The following is a 9340-nucleotide window of genomic DNA, read 5'->3' on the forward strand; positions in this document are numbered from 1 at the left end:
ATCCTGCACTGAACAGGCAGAAGAAGAGAAGGTAACAGTCAAACCATTATTAGTATGCTGACTGACAGAAATAAGATTTAAAGCTAAAGCGGGATCATGATGAACTGAGGGAATAGTAAATGAAGAAGACTAAAGATAACTGGACTGCGTGACAAGAAAAAGACTTCCGTCAGCAATACGAACACTAGAAAATGGGTGACTACTAGAATGATGAACTAAGGTAGTAGCATCTGCAGTTATATGATGAGTAGCACCAGAGTCTAAAATCCATGAGGAGGAAGACATACCAGAGACAGCAGACATAACAGAGGAAGAACTGGATTGCATAGCACGCTGCATGGCATATAGTTTCTTTGTAAGCTTAGTAGCCTGAGAAGCAATATCCTCAGAAGAATCAGGAGTCAAGGCCTCGACAATAGCAGCATGAGGTGAAGAAGAAACTCCAGAAGATCGCTGAGGTGGATGATGCTATGGATGCTACTGTTGTTGTTGCTGTTGCCGAAGCTTTGGACATTGAGTCTTCGAATGCCCTTGTCTCTTGCAGTAATGGAAAAAAGTAGAGGATCCAAGATAGGACAACAAAGCACTGGGAGTAGAGGTCCGAGAAGAGGGCAAAGACGTTGCAGCCAAAACTATATTAGTAGAGCCTGGACGGGACGATGAGAGTGTATGTAGCCTAGTCTCCTCAGCCATAACACTACGCACACCATCATCTAAGGAGGAAATACGGTCCCGATTAAGTAATTGACTGTGAACATCCTTATAGTCAGGACAAAGACACATCAGAAACTCAAAGGTCCGCTGTGTCTGGCGAGGCTGAATGCGAGCCTTACAACACTTACATGTCAAACAGGTGGAAGGCTCTAAAGAGTCAAGTTGTCTCCACAATGATCACAACTCAGTAACATATTTCTATACAGAGCGCTCCCATTGCTAGACATAGGGTGAGATCCTATAAAATAGCATATTGGCGAGCAAAGCTAGACTACTCAAACATATGACACAGGTGGTTCCACATAGCTAGGGCAGTCGGAAGATGCCCAATCTCCATGCGAATATCAACCTCACAGGACTGACAGATGATGGACATGGTGCGATGATCAGCGGTAACCCATGAAGCAAATGTACTGTTAGTCTCTTTAAGAGGGGGAGAGGTATCATCCATATGTCCAAATAGCTCGTATCCAAGTAGAATGATACATAGAGTAGCGTACCATTCTTTGTAAATGGAGCCATTTAATTTGACATCCACTTGATTAAGAAAATTCGGAGATGTAGTATAAGCCATGTGGGGGCAGTTTTTTTTTTGGGGGGTTTTTCAATGAACCACTATTAGTGGAATAACATCACATGCAAATTATAGGCAAACTTGTCTCCCATCATGTTTGGTCGGCCCAATTAATGGAATGTTACCATCTAGTAAATAGTAACATCCATTATGATCACATGCAAATAGGGAATGCCAACAAGCTTTTGCTGACCAAATGAAGTGCTTGTTGGTCAGCCGAAGGAAAGATTAGCATGGACGTCAATCTCTGTGGAAGCCTTGTCGACAATGACTCTCCGTCGTCCGATGCCACTGTCCTTGAGAAAAAAGGATTGATGAACAGTAATGTTGGTCGGACTGCACAAGAGAAACTGAAGACATGAAGAGTAAGGATGATCGTTCGTAGCATAGGTGATGACGATGATGAGAAGGTATGCGAAGACGGGAAGCAGAGGAACTGAAGAACTTTATGGAGGTGATCGGGACCAGGACAATGCCTCACAAGGCGTCAACGGCGGCAGTGGTGGGTGATCAACAAAGAAGTGAGGATCACTCGTTGATCAGCATTGGCGGAGCCAAACCGGAAAGAGATCCGGTCGAGGAGAAGAACCCCAGGAATGATGAGAACAAATCAGGTTCTCTAAAGTCCAGTGAAGTGGACTCTAACCTGGCCAAAAAAAATCACCCAAAGAACATCTCTGATACCATGTTAGATGTTGGTAAGAATGGGCTTACCTTCATTAAGGCAAGATGCGAATAAATAGATATAATGCATATAAATACAAAGGTAGTTGGTATGTATAAACAGTAAAAGTATAAAGTATAGTATATGTATATACTATTCCTCTAATATTTACCAGAAAAACCAAAGCACCTTATTATAGCAACACTTGCAATGTAGTCCATCCAACATCTCAACCTTTTTTTTTACAGATTCACCATTGTCCATCCCATCAAACATCCGCAGTGGTGTCACTAGGCTCCACACGGCTTCCTTAGGCTTCACCAACCCATGCTTGCTAAACTTCTCTGAGATTTTGCTGCAAACCTACATTTCCTAACAACCAAAACGAAACTAAACCTCCAATTCTTGGATTTATGTTACAAAAAGCCTATGATTCTAGAATTTCTAAAGCCCTAATACAAAATTGAAAGAAAGCAAAGGAAAGCCAAAAAAGTTTCAATATGAAATAAAAAACAAGAATGCTGAAAATCAAAATTCAAAATCCAAGATGGCTAGGGAAATACCAATCGGCCTTTTTCGTAGTCTTCAATGCAGCTGGAATCAACAAGGAGGTCACCGACGGCCTCAAAAGCACCATCGCTGTCGACATTGAAGTCAAAATCATCATCAGCGGGGACATTGATAATGTATTTGATGATGGGCTTTGTGGAGGGACTTGGCGCAAGCAGTCGCGGATCCGGAGCTGTGGGCCTTGGAGGAGAAGCGGGCGTAGTCGAAGTCTGGAAATAGGAATGTGGAGAAGATGGGATTGGAGGCAAAGGAGTCGAGAGAGGAGGAGGATGAGATTGGAAGAATCAGGGTGGGGTCTTTAAAGGCGGTGAGCTTCTGAATAATAGAAGAAGAGAGAATCCGGGGAGACATCATTGATGGAGAGCTTCAGATCTACAAGCACGAGACTGAGAGCAGAGGACAGGGAGTGGCAAAGCGGATCAAAGAGGAGGAAGACAAGGATGTTGAAGAAGCTTGGGATGAGATTGAGAAGGTGGATATTATATAATATCTTTTTATTATATTATTAAATTATTATTAATTTAATTTAATTATGCATAGCTAATTTGTTTTAATTAAATAGTGATTTTTTTTAAAAAAAAATGTATACATACATACATACATACATACATATATATATATATATATATATATATATATATATATATATATATAAACGGATCAATATTATTCAATATAAGTAAAATTATATGGAAGGGGATATTTATGGATTGAGTTGGAGGCTTTTAATTTTTGGTATGATAAAATTGCTTATAGGTCATCTTCTTTCCTTAATTTTTTTATTATTATTTTTCCCGAATGTTCCTTTTTCTAATTATTTTTTTAATTTCTATTATATTATTATTTTTTATTTATGTTTTTTATTTTTTATTTTTTAAAAAATAATAAGCCCAAACTTTTGCGACACATTTTACAACGACAATAGATCATTGCAAATAATGCCTCGTAATCTGTGTCGCAAAGCAATTACATGTTGGGTCCTAAAATTTTGTGACATATTTTGAGACGTTCTAGGATGGTCGTTTTTTGCAACACAATTAGGTTCTTTTTGCAATGTTTTTGGTTTTTTGTCGCGCATAGTTGCAATTTGTGTCATAAATTTGCAACATTTTTACACGTCGCAAATTTATGTGTTGTAAATAGCTTTTTTTGTTGTAGTGAATATATAAACACTATTATAGCTCTTCACAACTAGTGTAAAGAAAAACAGAAACAATTCAGTAGGACAGAGGGCTTAGAGCTAAACAAATATTGATATATGGCAATAACTTAAGCTTTCATAATCAAAACATGCTAGATTAAACTTAATAATCTCCCATGATTGGAATCAAATCAATCACAAAACAACCGTTTCTTATTCCAACATACTCTCTCTTAGGCAATTCTATAAATACCTGTAGTATAAAGCAATATATTGAAGGTTTATATGGTAAAGACAGTGATAGGGACGCAGGTGTATGTGTCGATATTGTAATCACACTACAGGAAATTATATGTTTTGTGATAACCAAAGTTGCTACTAAAAGCAGTAATTTTTGTCACTATTAATACTACAAGAAAAATTCTAAATCGGCACAGGAAAATTGGCATGGGAAAAAAAAATTGTGACAAATTTGTTACAATATTTGACATGGAACTAACAAACTGTGTCAAATATATTATTTTTTTATTTTTTTAAATTTTGTGCTAAATACCGTGCCAAATATATAAATTTAATAATTTTACACAACAGTGTCGAATGTAGTGCCAAACATATTTTTTTAAAAAATAAAATAAAATAATACCATGCCAAATACCGTGCCAAAAACTCAAATACAATGATATATTAAGACCATGCCAAATTACATATATAATAGTATATTAATACCGTGACAAATACCATGACAAAAATATTAATATAATAATATATTACTACCATGTCAAATGCAGCACCAAAAATACAAATATAATAATATATTGACATCGTGCCAAATACAATGGAAAAATTATAAATATGGTAATATATTAATATTGTGTCAAATACCGTGCCAAAAATACAAATATAATAGTATATTAATACCGTGCCAAAATTTGTGCCACAAATATAAGTATAGTAATTAATAATACCGTGCCAAATGCGATGCCAAAAATACAAATATAATAATTTATTTATTTATACTGTGCCAAATACCGTGCCAAAAATATAAATATAGTAATATATTAATACCATGCCAAATGCGATGCCAAAAAATACAAATATAATAATTAATTTATTTATAAGTGCTAAATACCATGTCAAAATATAAATATAATAATTTATTAATACCGTGTCAAATATAATGCGAAAAATATGAATATAATAATTTATTTATTTATACACCAAATGGATGAAAATAGATCCAGCACCAACGGGATCCTCAACCCTACTAGCCCATGCTAACCCCTTTCGGAACCTCACCGCTACGTGGATCTCCAATAGAAACACATCTTTACAGTTCCAAATGCTCACCATCCCCCACGATGGCGGTGGATCGAAGAGGAAAGAGCTAATCTCAGCCCAGGCCATCCCCTGGGACACTGCCATGAAGGTGCCGAGCGAGAGAGGTTAAGGAGAACAACAATATCGATGTCGTGTTAGAAAAATTTGATGGTGGATAATCTCTTGCGGTAGAGAAGCTCGACATCAATGGACAAGAGATGGATCACGGTGGCAAGGTTCGCCACCAGCACTCAGTAAGCGAATACCGGGTGGACGAGGATTGCTGGTGTTCTGAACTTGGAGTACCCACACCACCCGGTGAATAACCGCAATGAGGCTTTGTTGTCCTTATCCATCGCCATGTATGCGTACTCCGCCCTTGTATCTCTGAACCACCCTCCTTTTCCCTCACTAACTTCAATCCTATCCCCATCCTCCCATATTTAATTAATTAATTAATTAATTAATTAATTAATGACATATAATTGATGTGTCAAGTAATTTCTAAGGGGATTGTGATAAAAACTGAGAATTATGCTGTGTTATTTGGCTGTATGTTTGCTTTGTCAAATATAATCATTAGAAAGAATGGCTTGTTATAAACAATTAGTACTAAACTCTGAAACTTTGCTATTTAAAACTTCTTTCTTTGGTTTCGTGTAACTATAAAGATAATCAACGGATGCTAAGTTAGATGATAGATGTATCACTTTGGAATTCACCCTTTATTGAGAATCTCTAGTTTTAATCGCTTCAGCCAATTCTTCTATATGAGTTTCTGCATGATTTAGGTGTTCAATCATAAGCATTATATAATATATATATATATATATAATATAGTTTGAATGTTTATTAGCCTTTTCATTCATATATATAGTTCAATATATATATATATGAACAAGAAATTGTTATTGGTGTGTATGTATTTATGTGAGTCTTCAAGCTGCTTGCCATCATCAGTTGTAGGTTATTGGTCATACATCATGGCATATTTTTATTTATATGATTTACTCAGAATCAGTGTCCATCTTATTTATGATACACATCAGTCATTTTAATCCACAAACCAATGTTAAATGCAAACCAAACAAATATTATTTGGATTCAATTCAACCCAAGTGCTTAAGCTAAATAAGAACAAAATACGGAATTGTACTTGCATCATGTTATGCCTCTCCTGTTCTACAAATGACAAGTAATGCGCTACAAGGAACACCTAAATACACCTGGTCCCTTAGACTCTCTAGCCTTTTTCTGTTATTAAATTGTCCTTATATGTTATCAATCGATTAAGCTAGCGCCATCACCTATGATCCTTACACCTTGTACTCATGAGGCTATAACCTTTGACCTTATTATTCTGATTCAATTCAAGTGTATAATATTGTCACTTATGCCTTTATACATCTATATGGCCACAAATAGTTAAAAATACAACTATATACTTCTCTCTCTCTCTCTCTCTCTCTCTCTCTCTCTCCTGTGAAATCCAGCTTTATATTTTTCAATGATATTCGTATTGTTATTATGCTTTAAGAATCCATAGATGTTATTTTGAGATTCTCTTTTTAAAGCTTGATATCATGATTTTATCTTGTAAAATTTAGGTGATGAAATCACATCAAGTGTATCATTAGGCATAGTCACAGATTTCAGACTATTCTCTTATCATTTTCTCCAAATAATTATTCCCCTTTAGATTTTAATTATATAATCAGTTACTGTTTAATGAACCATGTAGGTGAAGTCAACTTCAATGCCACAATTGCCCCAGCATAAAGAATTATTCTTAGCTTTAAGTCCTTATTATGCAAGGCTTGTGGGTGAGAGTTGCCTGGGCAGAAGAAGGCCAATATATGATTGCATAGATGTCAAGGTTTGCTTTTTCTTTAGAATTAAGTTATATTTATGGAATGTTCTAGTGATTTCTCATAAATTTAGACTACATTGTCTTCAAATGAGAACTCGGTGAGCTGTTGAGTCTTTATGTTTTTAATGAGTGAACTTTGATGTTTGAAATTGAACATTGTTGCATTTGTTAATGGGATGTTTTCCATGCAATGAGATTTAGGGATTATGGAGAATGGAGGGTTTGTTCTCGGTAAAGTGGTTCTCAAAACACATTAGCTAGAGAACATCAGCAAAAATAATACAAAGAATGTATATCATGAAGGCCTACCATCATTTTTAAATTTTTTTTGTCCATTTTACTCAATTTTTCTTCTTAGTGCTATTTCTTTTATTTTTATTTGTGAAACAATTTTTGATGCAATATTTTTCTTTTCCAAATTATCTTTATCTTGTATATCTATTTGCACTTCACTTAAGATATACGATGCGAATTTGTTTGGTTATTATCCTACATTATTGTCCTGCATCAGTTTCTTAGGCATTTTGATGAAAATTATGTAGGATTTGAGTGTTCGGGAAATATGTTCTTAGCCAAAGTTAAAATGGAGATAGTTGTATCCAAGGACCAGGTATGTTGTCCTGTATTTTCTCAAGAGCAATGATCAAAACTTCTAATTCATTGATTCATTGATGTCTTGTACTCTTTAATGTTCTTCTTTATTGGCTAGAAATAAGGGAAGAATTCACATTTTGGTGGCATAGCCTAGCGTCAATCATAAAATTAGGAAGGAACACGTTAAAAAATGATGAAAATACTATCCTTTAGATTGAGTGACATTTTCTAGTCCTTCAAATAATGTTCAAAAATCATGCTAAATAATAGTGCCAAATATTGAACCAATAAAACCGTGCCAAAATCATGGCAAATATGGAACCAAAGTCCATGCCAAAAATCAATGGAAATATTTGGCACAATAGTAAAAAGCCTTGTCAAATATAGTGACAAAGTTTGGTACGGTATAAAAAGATGGTGCCAAAATGTATTGGTGACTATTCTATGGGCACAGTTATTTTTCAATGCCAAATACGGTGCCGAAGTCAATTTGGCATGGTTTTTAAACTCATTTCCGTGCCAATTCTACTGTGCCGATTTAGGATTTTTCTTGTAGTGTATTAATAGTGGCCAATTTTTGAGGTCGTCACCTTCTATCACAAGTACTTCCTTAGCAAATACAATAGTGTCCAATTTAGAAATTGATCACAAATACGCAAAAAAAATTGTAACCAAATTATTGTTACTAAAAACTTCAATATTCATAATAAAACTGTGGTCATAACTACTCAAAATTTTATGGCTAAATTGTTGTCAACAAAAACATTGGTATTTATGATAAAACTATATTATCACAAAAACCTTAGTATTTGTTATAATTTTGTTGACACTAAAAAAGTACAAAATGGAGACTAATAAAGTGGTCACAATAGTTCATTTTGTTGTGACCGATACTTCGTTCTAATGTTGTTTAGAGATAGTGTCAAGCTACATTGATTTTTCACTAATATAAAAAGTGTTTCCATGAGTAAAATTATTTGTGATAAATACAAAGTTATATTTTAGACAATTTTGTTACAAAAACAACTTTTAGTAGCAAAATATTGTAGCATGGTATTGTAGTAGAAACATTGTAGCACTTAAACACAAAATTTGGCAGAAATCCCAAGACCTATGCGGGCAGCCATGCGACCGTATGGCCATCCCAAAAATTCTTGAAGTTACATCCTAGGGAAATTCAAAAGGGGGCTTTTGGAGAATGAACCCTAGGCTTGAAGGATCATCATCATCTCCTACCAGAAATTGCTCATGGAGAAGGTTTTTTGGAGTGGAAATTAAGAGGAGAAGCAGTGGCAAGATCTCCCACTATCTCCTTGAGTAGAAGCTTGTAGAGAACAAGAAAGCCACCCCGTTGGTGGCGTCAGTGGAAGCATCTGACAACTTGCTACTTCGTATTCGTCACTTGAGAGAGTTTTATATTTCTTTGTTCAGTTGTTTTTATGATTTGAGCATGTATTTTGTTAGTATCAAGAACTAAACCCCAAGGTCACCGGATGTCGGTGAACCTTGGGGTGAACTTATGTAGTTGGATGGTTTGATTTACTCTTATTGCAATTGGTGTGTTTTGAGATTCAAGCTTTGTGTATTGTGATGCATTGGTATACATGAGAACTCTGTGTGTCATTTTCTAGGTTGTACTTGGTGGTGTGACCAATGCCCTTGTACTATACTCACTTATCTTGAAAGGGATTCATGTATGAATACCCTGTGACCATCAGGTATTTTGTACCCCTCCAACCATTAGGATCATACCTAGTTTGAGTATTGGCCCTAATTAGAAAATTCCCTGCATTTAATGCAATCATAGGAAGATTTGGTCGGAAGAAATTTTGTGTCAATACTCGTATGGGATTAGGAGTCAATTGCCGTAACCATCTGGTTGTCCTATCTTAGGAA

The sequence above is a fragment of the Dioscorea cayenensis genome, unplaced genomic scaffold (genome assembly GCF_009730915.1).
Source record: "Dioscorea cayenensis subsp. rotundata cultivar TDr96_F1 unplaced genomic scaffold, TDr96_F1_v2_PseudoChromosome.rev07_lg8_w22 25.fasta BLBR01001477.1, whole genome shotgun sequence".
In the NCBI taxonomy this organism is placed as follows: Eukaryota; Viridiplantae; Streptophyta; class Magnoliopsida; order Dioscoreales; family Dioscoreaceae; genus Dioscorea; species Dioscorea cayenensis.